The sequence below is a fragment of the Eumetopias jubatus genome, unplaced genomic scaffold, assembly GCF_037043125.1.
Source record: "Eumetopias jubatus isolate StellerSeaLion01/CBP00866 unplaced genomic scaffold, mEumJub1_p1.0 scaffold_13, whole genome shotgun sequence".
NCBI classification, from domain to species: Eukaryota; Metazoa; Chordata; class Mammalia; order Carnivora; family Otariidae; genus Eumetopias; species Eumetopias jubatus.
Window position 1 is genome coordinate 77,215,926 of NW_028274819.1, and position 18,032 is coordinate 77,233,957.

Here is an 18,032-nt window from a genome sequence, read left to right on the forward strand (position 1 = left end):
ATAATACATATCACATACAAAATATGTGTCCATTGGTTATCAGGCGGTATTCGGGTCAACAGTGGGCTATTAGTAAAGTTTTTGGGGAGTCAAAAGTTGTACACAAATTTTCGACTGTGCCAGTGCCCCTAACCCTCTCGCGCTATTCACGGGTCAACTCTACTTTAACACAACAAACCCACCAATGTATTTCATTCACTCCGTTCTACAGGACCATGTGTCAACTTCCAGGGACCATTCTCATGGCCTCAACAAGATGCCTGGTACATTGTACATACTCCATAATTGTTTCATCTTTAAACATACATTTAGTGTCTAGTGTCTGGTATATTCCAGGCACTTATTTTGGGATACAAATATAAATAAGACATGGCCACTCCCTTCCAGAGGCTCAAGCTAAGTTTAATTAAGGGTTTTTTTTAAAGATTTTATTTATTTATTTGACAGAGAGACACAGAGAGAGAGCGCACGAATAGGCAGAACAGCAGCAGAGGGAGAGGGAGAAGCAGGCTCCCCGCTGAGCAGAGGGACCAACATGGGTTTCGATCCCAGGACCCCGAGATCATGAACCAAAGGCAGATGCTTAACTAACTGCGCCACCCAGGCGCCCCGTAAGTTTAATTCAGTTTTACCAACTTTTATTGACCTACATTCTATGTCCAAGGGCCAGGCTGGTGAAAATCTGGTAATGAATAAAAGTGTATGATCCGTGTTGCATAAACTAGAGCCCATGACACGTGTGGTCACAGGTTGAATTTCCTTGGAAAGATGGACAACTACTCTTGCAACTGCCCAAATGTCACTGCGCTGAGAGGCTGCATTCTCCTCTTCTAACTTAGAAGCTGATGGGTAGAAGTCACTTTGCTAGGAGAACCCCAAACAGATGAACACTGAGGTCTTGATCTCTAGAAGAAAAGAAAGCTGCATTTTGTTTTTGATCCTTTGGCTGTTTTGTTCACGTTTTCCATGTGAGCCCTCAGCAGAACAGTTTTACACATTTAAGAAGAAAGAAAGTTTATTTATACACCTAAAGAAAAATTGATATCTTTGGTAATAAAGTACCTTTTATGAATGTGCTGGTTCTAAATACTTGCCTTAATTTGTGTTTTGATGGAACTAATGTTCATTATTGAGAAGGTTAAGCTATAAAGGTTTTTATCACTTAATCTTTTCCTTAATCTTTTCCAAATGGTTTGTGAACGTAGAAAACAATTTAGCTTCTGTGTCATTAAAAATTAGCTTATTTCAAGCAAAACGGATAACCATAGTGATTGATGAGTATTAATACAGGAGAAAAGTAAATAATTTTGCCGAAAAGTTTTTATCGCAGGGAGACTGAAATTGCCAGAAGGCCAAGAGTGATCAGGTAATCCATATCATCCTGTCCTCTTCAGACAGAAAGTCAAAGAACGCAGATGTTTTCTTCTTTTATTCTTTCTTGCCAACATCACATACAAATACAGTCAACCACTATAAAGAGTAAAGGCGATCTTGGGTGTGGATTTGGGGGCAATTCTGCAACTCCATAATACTGTTTATCAAATACTTCAGAAGTTTCTGGAAATAATATATATATAAGGTATAAAAAGGAACACTGGAAAAACATATGGTTTTAGAGAGAGCTTTTTAAAATACTAAGTTTGGTGAATAAAACAAGGACAAAAATTATATAGACCATGAAGTGTTACGAGGATAAAAAAGGGCAGGGAAAGATATCATCCAGCCTCCTGAAGAAACAGAGTAAATTTGCACCATGACATTCTTTCAAGGTAACTTAAGGAAAGATGTTAAATCCGTTTCCCCTTTTGTTTTCATAAAAGAGATATACTCTGCCCTCACTGAAGGGACTTGTTTTCCTGTCCCTGTACCAGTGAGAATTCTCTATTGTAATCTGGAAATCTATGGCTTTGGGCTGCCTCTGAGCACTGCCCTTTCTGCTTTTTAAAGCTGTGCCTGCAAAGGATGCCCTTTCAATTATTTGCTGGCCCATCGTTTCAGTCCCTTAAAGGTTACAGGGCAAATTCCGTCCAAAAAAATTCAATATCATGTGAAAGTTACTATGTAAAGTCAAGGTATGGTACTATCTTAGACTCAGGGACTCTTGGTTCTCGTGGTTCTTGGTCTATGCTCACAATTCCCCAAATTAGTTAGGAAGCTGTGGTCACCTTAATGATTCTGCTTCGTCCTTAGATGAAGTTGGTTATAAACAGATTTCAGCCAATAGTTATCCCACATACTGAACTGATCATAGATGGTGCCCATCTGCGTCGCTGCCCGGCACTGCCCCTTCTCATGTAGGTGCACGGAGCTGGCCTTTGGTGAGCACGGGTCCTGGGGGGCCCCAGCCACTCCGCAGCTCTGCCTACTGGGTCGTGAGGCTGCCTCAGAATATGCCACGGTATTTAAAATAAAAGCAGGGCTGAAATCCGCTGTACCATGTGGTGTTTAACTGCTGTCCTTTAAAAACTGTCCAGGCACTATGTGCGTGGCTATAAGTAAATTAATGATGATCATAAAATGCGACAAATTCCAAACCAACTGATCCAACGACTCTGAACTTTGCCATGATCAAATAGAGAAGCTACTTTCAGGATTTTCTTATTTTTTAAAGTTGGCGTCCTGGTTGTATAAACATATAATATAGTCATCACTAAATAGATGCCTCTCTGTTACAAAGTCAACAAAGAACATTTTTTTTTTTTTTAAGTCCCACTTCCTCCCCAGGAAATGGTGTATGTTCAGAGCGGAAGTTGTCTTCCTGTTTTCTCCATACTAGTGCTCTTGCAAGGTTTATTCTAAGCTTCCAAACTCAGAGTCTCCATCTCATGGAGCAAGCTCCTTTTAACAACTGGCCACATTTTTGCTGCAGTGATTAAAAAAAAAAGAGAGAGAGATTTATTTCCTACAGATCGTAAAAAGTATTATTAGCCTAATCTGTGGTCTACTATATTCTAAAGTACTCTCTCCCCTCTCTCCCCACTCCAATCCGTCTCTCATTCAATGTATAGTAAAGGTACTGGATGCATTCAATGGGATGATTTTGTCAACATTTTTTGCAAAATACCTCAACTCTTGGTTTCCCAGTTATGAAAGAAACTTGACAGGGCACCTGCTTTTTATTATTTCAGTGTTTTGGGATACAAACTCAATGTGCCTGGCACCCAAGAATGAAATATAATTCAAGAACGTTTTGTACACTCTGCTCTAAAATTTTTAGCATTTCAGCACTGATGTCTGGGGCTATTAAAAAAGAACAACCATTTGGAAACAAACAAGAGTCATTTCCCCCCTTTTCTGGAGTTTTTACACTCCATTAAGGAGTTTGTGTTTCATTTATTTTACCTGTTGATACTTGAAGTAATAAAGGTCAGAGAGAATCAAGGCAGGGAGAGGTCAGGATGATATTTTCCAGGAGATGAATTTTGAGTTTGCTAACTTTTCAGTTTTTCTTTTTATTCTTGCTTCTATGTCACCAGTTTGTTAACAACCAGCATCTCGATTATCCATTAAGCCAAGGTTTTTTTTCAAAAGATGGTCCAGAAGACCACTGAAATCAGAATCATCAAAGCGCTTGTTAAAATGGCAGACTCCTGGGTCTGATGGCAGACCCATCAAAGCATCTTTGTGATAGGCCTGGAAATCCACATGTCAGCTGCTGGCCATTAGACTCCTTAAGGGAGTGATAAAGACAAAAGTGGTTACTCTCCCAAAGATATTTACTTGTTAATAGACAGCAACCAAAGACCTGAACTTCTTTAAAATCTACAGCTTTGTTGTTGTTCTTAGGGTCAAAGTCTTTTGGGACAACGGAATTTTTTCCATGTCCTGCAAATCTTACAAGTAAGGCAGCTCCATCTTTACATACTATTCATAAATTGAACACTGGGGGTCGAATATCAAGAAAAAAATTGCATTCTTTATTGGCAGCCTGTACTATACCAGGATGGACAGGTAATTAGCCTGGGAAAAGGCATTATAAAACCTGCAGGCTCTTTTAATTGTGACTGTTTTGAGTACATTTATACTTGAACAGTACCCACAGAACGCACTATCGATTATTTTTTTAGTTACCCTCCAGCAGGAAACTATTTCCCACACCAAGTAACAGACCTCAAAATCTCACACTTTGCTTCAAAAATATATTAGTGGTCATTCCTGGTAATTGTCCAATTTTAAAGAAATAGCTTTTCTTACATTTCTACTCAAGAAAGAGTTCCAGGTCCAGGAAATGCAAACAGGCATATTTAATAGTACATGTTTGAGATTTTGATAGAAAAGCAGACTTTAAGGCAAAGTAAAGGGGTGGATTTAGACAACCAATAGTTAACTATACCTAACCAATTGTTAACTTGTTAACTATACCTAACTTGGATGATTCTCAATGAATCTCCTCTTTTCTTCTCAATAATGGGTACGCCTTATCATTTTAGATGTGTCAAAACAGTTTATACAAATTTATCAAATGATTTATCAATCTACTTACTAATTAGTATGACATCAAGATGATTATAAGGCATTCATTCATTTCACCAGAACGACCAGGGCTACATTCAAATAGCTCCAAAACTTGTTTGTTTCACCCTTCCACAAGTTGTTCAACCTTTCTATGACTCATTTTATTCACATTTAAACAAGAGCAGTAATAGGAACTGCATCAAAGAGATATTGGGAGGATTACGTGATGCATGTGGAGTACTTAGTACAGCACCCAGCATACAGTAAGTGCCCAATAATGTGAGTTAGTACAGGCGTACCTTGGAGATATTGCAGTTTTGGTTCCATGCCGCCACAATAAAATGAGTATTACCGTCAAGCAAGTCATATGAGGTTTTTGGTTTCCCCATGCATATAAAAATTATTTTTATATGATACTGGAGTCCACCAAATGTGCAATAGCACTATGTCTAAAAAATGTATAGACCTTACTTTAAAAATAATTTATTATTTAAAAATGTGAACCATCATCTGAGCTTTCAGGGATTTGTAATCACTGGTCCCAGATTACCGTAACAAATATAATCATAATGAAAAACTTTGAAATATTGCGAGAATTACGAAAATGTGACACAGGGACGTGAAGTTAGCAAACGCTATTGGAAAAATGGTGCCCACAGACTTGCTCCATGAAGGGTTGCCACCAACCTTCAATTTGTAAAAAATGCATTATCTGTGATGCACGATAAAATGAGGTAGGGCTGTACAATTATTATTATTGTTGTCATATCTCTAGGCACCACATTAGATAATTAACTACATACTTAGATACTTTTATACAACAACATATGGATGTATCACCCAACTTCTAATATGATTTCATACTGGAACATATGTAAATATAATTGGTTTAATTAAGTTTGGGAACTCTTTTGTCCCTTCCTTTTCTATAGCATTGTATATGCATTCCTTCCTCAAACTGCCCATTATGCTGACTTCATTCTATTTATTGGACTATATTTAGATTTCTAATCCTCATTTATCTTTGTATCTAATATAATAATTAGAAATTTGGAGTCAGATTAGCTTAAACATAATGATTATTTTTAAAACACACAGCTCTTATAGAGCAAGCACTTGGGGAAAAGCAGCAAGTTAATTATTGTGAATGGAGCAAAATGGCCCACAGGGTACCTCGTGGAGAGAGAGTGGAAAGAGGCTGGAGTTCTAATCCAGGAAACTCTATGTGTGTATCCTATCTTCTGTAGGCAGTGAGCTATATATATAGCCCTTCTGTAGGCAATGAGGTTCTAGCAAAATATGTCTAATAGAAGATCAACAAAGATAAATTTCGGTTTTGAAATTATCTCTTGCAGAATACAGAATGCAAATTGGTAGAATGGAGAGAAGTAGGCCACAGAGGAACTTCGAAGGCCATTATGCTAACACAGGAAGACAAAAGATGAGGGCAGAACTGGTGCATCTTTATCAGAGATGAGAAAGGGGTCCAGACTCAAGACAGATTTCAAGATACAACGAAGATGATTTGGACAGTGGATGGATATGGAGCGTGCACTAGGGGTGGAGAAGGACAGGCAGGCAGAGGAAAGTGCTGTGTGTATGTGCGTGTGTGAGAGAGACAGAGAACAGGGGGGACTAGCGAGTAGGGTCGTTGTGGACACAGCATGCTGGATGTGCCTGCGGGACACAGGCAGAGATGTTCAAGGGGCATCCGGATGTGGCAGTGATGTGAGCGCCCGTGTGAAAGATCCTGGATTTAGGAGTCGGTGGCATCAGATGGAGGTAACCGAGGACACAAGCTCATATGTGATCACCTGGGGAGAGCAAGAAGAATGAAGGGAGAAGACCAAGGGCAGATCCCCGAGGAACACTGACATTTAAGGATTTTGCGGGAGAAGAGAACACAGCAAGGAGGAGCAAGCAGACAGAATGAGGCCCACGGCCATGCGGAAATCGAAGCAGCGGGAACTCAGGAAGCAGAGCTTGGCGCTGTCTTGCGAGATGAGGCTGCGAACAAGGAGTTAACTCACTGTCGCTCGCCGCTCTTTCACAATCTCCAGGAGAAGTGCTAGCAGAAAGAAAACTCTCATGATAGAGATGGCAGAAGAGAGCAAGAGAGGAAGAACAGGAGGCTTAGATAACTCATAAATGAGTCATCAGCCCATAAACAAGAAAGAGTCAGCAATATGACCATTCCTGCCGAAACAAAGCAAAAAGAGCTCTCAATTGTGAGAGGGAGTCTCCCTAAGAGCTGAGGCCGCATGCTAATTTAAACAGTAGCTCGGGAACCCCTGCAAACACACTGCTTGGTAGAGCCCAGTAAGTCTCTGTTGATGGACGAACTTGGGTAAGTCACTTCCAGCTGGGGCCTCGGTTTCTTTATGTTCTAATTAAGGGCCAGTAGTCCATTTGCTCCTCACAACTATCCCAGGTGGTAGGAACTGATTTGGGTCCACTTTAAAGATAAGGTAGCCAAGATGCACAGAGTTGAGGAGATTTGTCCAGACAGGTGGTAGGTAGCAAAGCTGAATTTCCAATTTGGGGCTTTCTATCCACAAAACTCATGCTTTGGTTCTTCCCATTGGGAATCTCAGAACTTCCAAAGTACTTAAACATTCTTCATTTTTTCCCCTTTATATGTGAAGCCAGGAGGAACGCTGGATCGGAATTGCTCCCTCCATAATAGGTAAAGAAATTGAGGATCTGCCTACAAGTGTACGCCAGAAATGGGGTGCCCTGAAACACAGGTCTGCTAATTCTACTCCCCTTTAAGGCCTTTTGAAGGTCAGTAAATACATTACATTAACAAACTGTAACTTTGAGACCAAAATCAACACCTTGAAAAGAAACTACCATTACCCTTAAAACTGTATAAAATATCTTTTCTTTCTAGAAATCATAGCACCATGGAAATGAATCATCTGAGATTCTGTCGTAAGAAGTATAGATGGCAGTTTAAGTGTAGCTCTCTAAAAAGAAGCAGCTTTTCCTCCATCATCTTACTAGTTAATCTTCCTGGGAACAGGCTGATATTTACTCATCCCAAGAGAGCGTTGAATTGTCTGGACTCCAAAAGATACCAAGGATAAAGTTTTCAGTTCCCTACTATTAGTCATCACATGGAGAAAAGTGACAGAGCTCTTTACAGATGCACTGCTTTTTCTTTGCCCTTAAAACGGCAGTTGAAACAACATTCAATGGATTTAAATTAGGAAATGTCAGTAAAGAATGCCCTCCCTTCCTTAAAAGTGATCGGTTCCCCGGGTAAGATGTGAAATACTTTGCGGTCTCTAGACGACAGGATCAGATAGGCTAACAATGCATTTGAGAGCTTTGCAAAGAAACGTTAGACAAAATAGATCAGGTTAAAGTGGACACAGACGCCCAACAGCAAATTCTAATTATGCTCATTCCCAGTCCTGAAACAAAGAGACAATTTAAAAAATATATACATACATATAAAGTGTGTGTGTGTGATAGTGAAGGTATTTCTCCTTCATTTGATTTATTACTGATGCTCAGAATGTCTATGTAATGTAATACCTAAGCAGTCTAATAGTTGAATAATAAAAAAATGATTCCTTTTTAAGGCACATTTCCTGCATAGGACTTCTGAGGCCAGGCCCAAGTTATTCTGGTGAAACTGATGCTGTGGATGAAACACAGGCTTTTGAGTCAAGAAATCCTGGATTCTAATTCTAGCACTTCCATTTCTAGGTATCCAGATCCTAGATAAGCTATTGAACTTTTCTGAGCTTCGGTTTTGAAAAAGTCTGTAAAAAGGAGAAAAGAGCACTAACTTTTCAGGGTTCTTATGAGGACTAAATGTGATAAGGGATATATACTCCATGGAAACGTTAGTTCTCATTTTCCTCTATGGTTTCCTATTCTTTCTGTGAAAGCATACAACAAAACGGGACCTGGCTGCCAATGCTGAGAAGCCGTGAACTCAGCTTCAAGGTAGAGGGTTTAAATAACCAAGAAAACTCCAGGAACTGTTGGTGCAGTTGTCTTCCAGATGAGAAATGCGCATAGTCATGTGGAACATGCTGTACACTTGCTTTCTAGATCCTTGGCTGAAATTTCTGTCTTAAATAGCAGGGGTTGGCTACCCACACCACCCCCTAAAGGCGGCTAGATTTTTTTTAGAGGCTGTCAGAGAGCTGATGTGTGCTGAAAACTGCAGAGAGTCGCCTTTTCCTCGTTCAGTTCTTAATTGCATCCATGTGTACTGAAAGGCCCCAAATGTACATGCTTTGACCTCTCGTGAGAACTGAGAATTTGAACTCAGGTCCAATTCGGAAGCATAGACTGAAGATTTTGAAAGAACTGTGTGCCTTCTGAAGTCAGTTACTAGTGTTTCACTCTCTAGCTGATCTTGGATGATTGAGCTGGGGTCTGGTTGTTCCCTTCCCGTCTTCGCCTCACAAATCAGAAAGACCTAGCCTGTAAGCGATGTGCCTCTGGGTGCCTCTTTTCAGTCCTCGGAGCTCAGAAAAGCTGCTTCAGGACCTGCTGCTTGCAGCTCATGAAATCATGAGTCATTTGTGTAGCAGAGTGAATCGGCCACTGCTGTTTGTACAAAGTTGAGAAGGGGATGGGAGGGGGATGGGGCAATTCCAGCGCAGACACAAATGCTCCAGGAGAAGCATGTGCTCCTTGAGAAGCTGGAACAGGGTGCTGGGTTCACAGTTACTGGGTCCTCAGCATTACCATCCTCCTAAGGAACACATCTCACTGAAGCCTTATAACCTCCTGACACCGGCATATGACACAGAACATTTCGGGTCACAGAGTGCTCTCTCTTCCACTTCCTGTTGTTTTTACTTGTGTGCTTTGTTTCTTGTGTTCAAAGGTCTTCACTGCCATTTCTATTAGCGGCTCCCAAATGAGACACTGGTCAGTAATTCCTCTGAGGAAGACACATTGTTATTCCCACTTTGGGGATGAGCAAATCTGAGGGAGGAAATGGTCAGTGGCTGATTTGGCAAGGTGCAGAAAGGTGGAAACAGATCGTTTCGGTGAGCAGTTCGCTGCCTGGCCCACTGAACCCTGCTGCCACCTGGACGTGCCCAACCCCCCCCCCCCACACACACCCCTCACATCAGCCTCCACACCTGCTGCTGAACATGGCCTGGCTGCACCGCACCCGGCCCGAGGCTGCCTCGACTTCTGCTGCCTGCTCCCTCCCCTCAGCCCACTGCTTTTCGCCCTTGGACTTGTTATCCTCCATCATCAAATGGCATTTCTGAATCCAGACATTGAAAAGCCAAAGTTTAGGACAACAAAGGCAACAGAGATGCTTTCTAGCTTTGAGCTTTAGGCCAAAACGGACCCTGGAATGTATTTCATAAAATTATAAAAGAAGAACAGGAAAGGTCAAGGCTAAGACGAGCACTGCAAATTTTGAGGTAGAGTTCCATACTCAATTTGCTAAAAAACATTATTTCACATCATCTTTGCAGATCGATGTGTCCCCAGTCCACGGGAACACCACAGACACCGTCTCCACATGTTGTCAGTGAGAGGAGCATGTTTTAGACATGCCTCCTAGAGCAGAGGAAGGAGTCATAAAACTGGATATTGGAAGAAGAGCCCACAGTTGCCTACAATAAAGAATGGGAAGAATTTAACCTACTCCTCAATGTAAAGCCACACTCATTCTTGGCCTTCTCTTGACAGTCTATGTCCTGACTTCTCTGTCCAAAAGTTTATGTCCCCAGAGAACCTACAGGGAAGATGAGGCCACCGCCTTCTTCCAATTCATCTTTTTTTTTTAAAGGTTTTATTTATTTATTTATCAGAAAGAGAGAGAGAGAGAGAGAGCACAAACGGGGGGGTGGCAGGCGGAGGGAGAAGCAGACTCCCCGCTGAGCAAGGAGCCAAAAGTTGGGCTCAATCCCAGGACCCTGGGATCATGACCCAAGCCGAAGGCAGACGCTTAACCAACTAAGCCACCCGGGCATCCCACCTTCTTCCATTTTAATGCCTCTGTCAAAGCCTACCTCAAATTTTACCTTCTCCATGAACCCTTCCCACGGAATTTTACTGTCACTCCTCTTCACTGCTACAATTTTTATTGCTGGTGCCATTAAGTTCAGAGCTTTGTAATTTAGATGTTTTACCTGACTGTGTCAGGTGTCCAGTACTGCATCTGTCTTACACCCTCCTGTCCACCACCCCCCCCCCCCGCCCCGCCACAAAGTATCCAGGCCAGGGGCATACTGCCCGTTATTCATTTGCGGAACAAATGCTTATAGATCACTGGTGCGGGCCACGTATCATCCTCCGTTAAGAGAATCAAAAGCAGAAAAACACACAATTCTTGGTCTCACTCAGATAGGCAAGCAGAAAAACAACTCGTTGGAATCCAATGTTATGTGCTTTCTCCTAGAGAGTATGAATACAAGGCCAAAGCCACACAGTGGAGGGGCACCCGACTCTGGGTGATATTGGGAAGCAGAGGTCAGAGGGTGATTTTTGAATTAAGTTGTGTAGAATAAGCAGAGGTTCAGCAGGGAAACAGAGGGCAGAGGGGAATCCCAGCAGGGGCAGGAAGACATGCAAAAGCAAACAGGCATATAAGAGGCTGTATAGTGAACTGTCCAGGGAACTACACGTCTGCCTGGAGACCAGGGAATGTGAGAGCGAGGCGGTGGGGGTGTGGAATGAGAAGCCAGACCGAGAGAGTCCGTTTAAAAGGATGCATGAATGCATCGAGCATAATCACCTTACTCACTGCTTAGTACATGTTATATTGCTATTTCTCTTAAAGTAGAATGAACATTCACTTAGCTTTTCGGTAATTTGTTGATTTATACCTCTGTGGCATTGAAATACTTCCCTGGGTCCCAGGAAAGTCAGTGGAGGGGAATATTCATTCCTATGCACTTACTACAGTATTACACAAGTTCAAATGCACTGTCCACCTAGAGAACTAAACCTCGTCCAGCATGGTGCCATTACACCAGGGTGCGTAACGTACCCTTCGTACAACACTAAACGCTGCCGTGCAATGCTCCCACTCAGGGCATGGTAGGTAGTCGGGCTCTGAGACATACCACATCTGACTTGATGCTTCAATCCAAAGAACACCATCCACTGATAACATATTCTCACATCTTCCCTCCCTGGGATATCTGTGCTTTTGCTGTTATCGTTTCCTCCCTATTTCACAGACCCAACCTTTATCCTCTCTTCTCGAAGGTAAGAATATGACAGGTCAGAGATAATTGCAGGAGTGGGTAAGGGCGAATAATGGTTGGCAACCTTCCAGGCGATTACAGAGCTGAGAACATGTCACCCTAATGGAGTGCTGTATCTTTTGATAGCCACTGCCTGGTTCAGATACGTTACAAACGTTAGATTTTACTCTGTAGCCACTGCATTAATTTATGCATCGATTTCTTGACTGTTCATTCTTAGAAGTATTAACCCAGTGTAATTCAGTACTTCCTTGGTAAGCCTTCCATAGGAAGATTAAAACAATTTTAGTGATTATAAACTATCTAGGTTTAGCAGATGCTGGTAATCTATGGGATTGTGACCCGAAAGGATTTATGTCTAAATGTGATTTAAAGTCTCTCCCTCTGCAAGACTTCATTTTACCTTTCATGCTTTACATTCTCTTGAAGTGCCTTACTGCTCTCGAGATTAGTTTATCTTACTTAATAATTACATGTAAGGGAGACGTTAAATAGGTAAAAATATTTGCTTTCTGCATTTGGTGTGCTTGTATTGATTTCGAGTTGTTTTGAAAAATGCACTAGGAAAAACTGTTTGATTGCACCTTTTAAGTTTTTCCACAGCAGTCTCAGTGACAGAAGGCAGCTGCAGCATTGACTTTAACTTGGTTTAAAGACTGATTATTTGACTCCAACTTTAAAAACAATCGTCATTCCTAAAATTCAATCTGAAGGCATATGCCTCCTCAGCGAACCCCACTTGTCATCTTTAATGGGGGCATTACTCAGAAATCCAGTTTTCAGCAAGTCCTTTTTTATCCTCAGGGTACATGGCCTGAAATGTATTTTTATCTCGATGCGGAGTAAGTGAGTTACTTGGGTCAACCCTAACAATTATTTTAAGGACAGGATTTCTTGAATGAATATGCAAGGTATAAAAACACAGGCTTTATACTGGTTCCACAAAATCATCTTGTGATGTAACTCTTTTTCTGCTCCATTGGTTTCATGTTAAAAGGGAACACATCTCATGGGGGTGTGCAACCCTAGCGATCCTTTTTCTTTTTTCTTTCCTTTCCTCTTTTTTTTTTTTAAGCGGACTTGATGTTTTCAATAGGGGAGTATTTATATATGCCAAAGAAATTAAAATCTCAGAGTATCACCCCCCCCAAGTTCTTACCTGGCTACAGTTTCCAGAAAAATAGAGGGGCCTGGTTAAATCTGAATTTCGATAAACAACAAATAACTTTTTTAGTATAAGTATATCCCATTCGATATTTGGGACATACTTGCACTAAAAGATTACTTGTTTTTTCTCTGAAATTCAAATTTAACTGGGCCTCCCGTATTTGTATTTGCTAAATCTGGCAACTCTCTATCTGGGGGCAGTTGAATTATGATCGGAATTACATTATCTCCAGATTGCAGGTCTGCAAAATTCCCAGGGGACCATTCTTCTCATGGGTATGTGTGAACGTGAAGACTGTTCCACAGTCATTCCCAGAGGCTCCACGGAGCCATCTGGCTTGGGGTCTAATGGATCTAGACCCTGGAGATTAACCAGTCCTTTAAAGAACGTTAAAAAGCTTTAAAGCAACAAAAAGAATGCCCCTCACATAGTGGGTCCTCAATGTATTTATTTTTGTTGAAATCTTTAATGTTCATTAGTGCCACTCAAGATGAATAAGATGATAAAACAGGACCTCTTGAAAAGAGCTCCTATGGAACCCTCACCTCTCAATCTGAGCACTTCTGATTCTCCAGCCACCAGAGGTGAATGCCCCCTTGTTCAGGAGGGCTTCCCACATCACCGCAGACGTTGAGTTCTCTACCACCCCATCCCTCCAGCTTTTATCGCTCATTCGTTCAGCATTTGACACCTTCTGCTTAACATTGTAACCAATCTTTCATTTACAAATTCCCTGAGGAAAAACAGGTCGCTAGTGGTAGCCCAGCCCTGTGATTTCCAGCGTGAGCCCTGGAGTCTCCTTGCTGGCTTCAAATGCAGTTCTGCCCCTTCTCAGCTTCGTCACATTGGACAAACACATTCTCTGAGGCCCGAGTTGATCATTTGTGTCCCTCGAGAAAATGGGGTTGATAATACCTCCTCCTAGTGTTGTTGTATTAGACGAGATAATGTGTGTGTCCTGTCAACTCTTAGTAAACACTGGACGGTGGTGGGCAGTTAGTATTACCAAAAGCATTACATTATTATCTGTTTTGAATCCACACCCCCTCTGGTGTCTGTTGCTTATCAGGCCCCACGTGAGCTGACTTGAGAACCGCTGCGTGACTTCCCAGCTGCCCGCGAGCTGGGAAGAGCTGCGCGGAGACCCACAAGTGAATCTCACTCCCTCTGCAAGGTGAAGACCTCATTCTCTTATTTCTCCATTTCTCTGTACACATTTAAACCACTGCATTGTGTCAAAAACTAATGATGTAATGAATGGTGACTAACATAACATAATAAAATGAAATTAAAAAACAACAACAACAAAAACACTGCATTGTGCTCTGCTTGGGATTATGTGAGAAGCAGGACAACTTTAGCTGGCTTAGAGATGTGTTTCCTTAGTGGCACCAGCCTGGTGAGCCCTCTTGGGACTCCTGTCACCACACACTTCCTGCCTTACCCTTTATTATTTGCTGCCTCTTTATTTTTCTCTCAGTCATCAGTGAGGAAGTTGCATAACCTAAAAGCTAAGTGGGAGCCTCTTTCCTGTAATCTGTTGTCATGCATATTCTTTTTCCTTATGGTAACTTTTTCAAAAAAAATGCCATGGAAAGTGCTCTTCTGAATGAAAAGTGACTTTTTTGGCATCCAGAGCATGTGTGAGATTGGGTTTTCAACATTTAATTTCCAGTTATATTATAATCAGTAGAGTAACTTAGAGAAGAGTAAGGTTTTCTTAATATTGGGACATGTTTAAAAAACAAAATGTAAGTTTCAATTACATCCTCTGAGTTCTCTCCTGGCTTTTTCCAAAAATCAAATTCAAAATCCTTAACGTTAAAAAAAAAAAAAAAAGCACCTTGGGTCATTCGTTCATCATTGGCGTAATATTTGCAAAACTATAATCTCTTGGGAAGGCTCTGGCTGAAACGCATTCATCTTTGTATCAGGACCCAGCAACTTTTTTTATAACAGGTATTCAACAGACATTTGTTGAGCCAATTATTTGAGTATTTATTCAGCAAGTATTTATTGAGCGCTTCCGAGATGCATTACCCATTTGTAGCACAGTGTCATTATCATTATGATCGTTAATAAATAATGATTTCACCACTACACTGTTTATAATGCAGCCATCCAGCAAGCCAGTGACATAAACCATAGCCGCCCAGGTGAGAGAGCTCACCGTGTCTGATTATTTAGGCTTCACAGCAATTGACCTCGCTATTCCCATTGTCACTCTCAAAGAACAGCACGTTCCCAAGTTCCCGCCTATCTTATTTTCATTGATGAGTAACTTTAAAGGCATTCCAACCCCCCATCAAGGCTCAGAAACAGCCCTGGGCCTTCCCTTCCCAACTCTGTCCTAGATGGCCCCAGGAGCAAGATCCCAATCCTGCAGTCTTCACTCTGGCCCATCTGTTCTGTAGCCCCTGTCATTTTGGGAACAGTGTCACACTGTGGAGGCCAGGCTGTACCCAAGGTTCGAGACCCCACCTTTAAAATTATTACTCTGGGAAAAGCGGGAAATACTGTTTCAATTATAAGGATAACACATGGACAGCCATGAACCACTTAAGAAGTTGCACAGTGGTTGTCTTAAACCACAAAACCAAAATCACTATTTTGCTCTGCTTCTGTACAGTATTGGGAAGATCTGAGTGGCAGTCCAGGCGAGCTACTTATTTATTATCTATCTATCTATCTATCTATCTATCTATCTATCTATCTATCTATCTATCTATTTTTTACTGTTCTCCAGTCCTGATTCTGCTACTGAAGATCTCCAAAGTCTCAGAGTACCTCAATGTTAATAAGAAACAGCTAAATGTGGCGACATTTGCAGACAGGAGTAGAAGAGTCAGGTCGGGGGCGCCTGGGTGGCTCAGTTGGTTGAGCGACTGCCTTCGGCTCAGGTCATGATCCTGGAGTCGCGGGATCGAGTCCCACATCGGGCTCCCAGCTCAGCAAGGAGTCTGCTTCTCCCTCTGACCCTCTCCCCTCTCATGCTCTCTCTCAAATAAATAAATAAAATCTTTAAAAAAAAAAAAAGATTCAGGTCGGTATACATAGGAGCTGGTCTCTTGTAGAGCAGGAAGGAGTGAAGTTTCCAGAACTGCTCTTCAGGTGTTTCTGTTCTCCACTGGTTTTCATTCCCTTTTTCCAATACCTCATTCCCTTGTGTTTCACCTCATTTCCTCCTAGTTTCCGTCTTCTCCTTTGTCACATATTCATTTGGATCCCTGTAATCTTCCTTTTTCTCCTGGTATAATCTGGTGACTATTAAAACCAGACTGTTTCATAGTGAGAAATGTTTACAGGTGAAGTCTTCATGCCGGCAGCCTCGCCCTGCAATCCCCAACCCCCACCCACCAACCCACCCTGACATTCGTCTCGCTGGTGTAAACTGGTACGTGCTGATCACTTATGAGCGATGCTCTGCAACAGCACCACCTTGCATGTGGGAGAACCACAAGTATGACGAACACACACATTTGGAATTTGGTGCTCAGTGCCTCACAGCATCACGAGTCACTCCAAACTTCTGCTGTTGTGAGTAGCACTGTTCAGGCTCCAAAGGGGATTGCTTCTCCGTATCTCCTGCTCTGTGTCTTGGAAGCCCAAGGCGGCTTCATTCTGAGGACGGGAGAGTGTCTTCTGGATTGTGATGAGGCCAATGTCAGAGGACACTTCTTTGAAGGGCGGGGAGAATAGGGCAGCAGAAGCACTTAGGTAAGAAAAAGACAAATTAATTAACTTGTCAAGTGTTTCATCTCAGCATGAGTGCAAAGGATAATGAGGTATCATTTTCCAGTAGTGCCAAGCTTCCATCTTGCTGCTTCTTTTCATGTTCTAATTCCCGGTTCCAGAAGTACTCGCCTATCAGCACAAAATATTGCCAACAGTTGCACTTGTGGTGGAAGCACATCTTATAATATCAAACAATTCCTATTCCTCTTAAAGTTAAATATATGTAGGCTAGAAGTGACTTATGTGATTGAGATTCTTCGGCAATGAAGTCAATATTGAATGCTACAATTGCTCACAGTTTTATCTTTATAAAAATATTTACTAAGATTTGATTAAGTTAAAAAACCCCAGCTTCATTTAAATCACTTTTATTTACATTTTACATTCATTAATTATACTTTGAATTTAACCTTTTATCTCACAGAAAAGTGAAGATTTTAGACGAAAAACAACTTCTGAGAATACAAGAAAATAATTTTTGTCTTGTCACATTTAATTTACACTTGTGATGAAAATAAAATATATTCAAGTTGCATACATTTGAATAAAGTTACATTTCACTTTTAATACTTTAAAATCTAAAGTTTCGATCACTCTCGTCAACAGAAAACAAGTTACATGAAAATCTTTGTTATGACAACAAGACTACGGATTTGCAGAAATAAAGACAAATAAATAAATTTTATGGATAATAATTTATTAATTGTGTATAACCTAATTTAATTTTTCATGGAAGCAACAGACTATCCAGGTATGCTCAATGATAATTCAATTCAGCCATTGGATATTTCATTGACTTTCAGTCATATAAGAACCATAGTTTTCCATGTATTTTTCCATTTTGTAATTCTGCACATATATTTGTCAAGGTAGGAAGAGAGAGACTATTTGATTTAACCATTTGTTAGCCTGATTTATCATTTTTTAATATTTAGACATATGGTATGTAGGTTTCCATCTGTCTTGCCCCTAGCACTGCAAATGTTTGGGGGCAGGTCTGCTCAGGTATTTTCCTTTTTTTGAAGCTTACAATAGTACTGTTCTTTTGAACTATTTCCTTTTGGTGAATGGTTTAGATGCAACAGGACTGGATTTCCGCTTCCCACCCCCCCAACCCCCCCCCACACTGCCCCTGGCAATTTACTGTATGTTTTCGGTAAGTAGTTTGGTTTACAGATAGGGATAAAAAAGTAAGAGACAAGAATACTAAGTTCTTTGGGTCTCATAATTTAAGTTTCCTAAACTATTTCTTGACAAGCCACGTGTGTACTCTTCAACATGCTCCCAACATTTTATTCATAATATATTAAGGAAAGAGTTACACGTGTGTGTTAAAAACGTGGACTTTTGGAGTCAGACAACGCCGGTTTGAATTTTAACTCCACAGTTCACAAGCAGGGTGATTTATTTCAACTATTTAAACATTAGTTCCTTGGGACGCCTGGGTGGCTCAGTCATTTAAGCAGCTG

At 41.2% G+C, this 18,032-nt stretch overlaps 1 protein-coding gene and 2 long non-coding RNA genes across 9 annotated transcripts in view; 1 reads left to right on the forward strand and 2 right to left on the reverse strand.

Moving 5' to 3' along the window:
* The window catches only part of MAML2 (mastermind like transcriptional coactivator 2), a 341,985-nt gene that overhangs the window by 212,643 nt on the left and 111,310 nt on the right, over nucleotides 1-18,032 (reverse strand). The window lies entirely within an intron of this gene.
* LOC148162673 (uncharacterized) lies at nucleotides 1,467-6,554 on the reverse strand. Its single transcript, XR_015766661.1, has 3 exons — nucleotides 6,486-6,554; nucleotides 3,343-3,547; nucleotides 1,467-2,863 (listed from the first exon to the last, which is right to left on the reverse strand). It is a non-coding gene; the product is annotated as an uncharacterized LOC148162673 (long non-coding RNA).
* LOC114221526 (uncharacterized) overlaps nucleotides 6,470-18,032 on the forward strand; it is a 43,068-nt gene continuing 31,505 nt past the window's right edge. For 2 of the 7 annotated variants that reach the window (XR_003611758.2, XR_015766658.1), the window contains exons 1-2: nucleotides 6,510-6,802; nucleotides 7,101-7,239. This is a non-coding gene — a long non-coding RNA (uncharacterized LOC114221526). Of the gene's footprint in view, nucleotides 6,803-7,100; nucleotides 7,240-9,920; nucleotides 10,102-13,897; nucleotides 14,003-17,169; nucleotides 17,315-18,032 lie in introns of all 7 variants that reach the window. The other 5 variants (XR_003611757.2, XR_003611755.2, XR_003611759.2 and 2 more) reach the window with 5 other exon arrangements.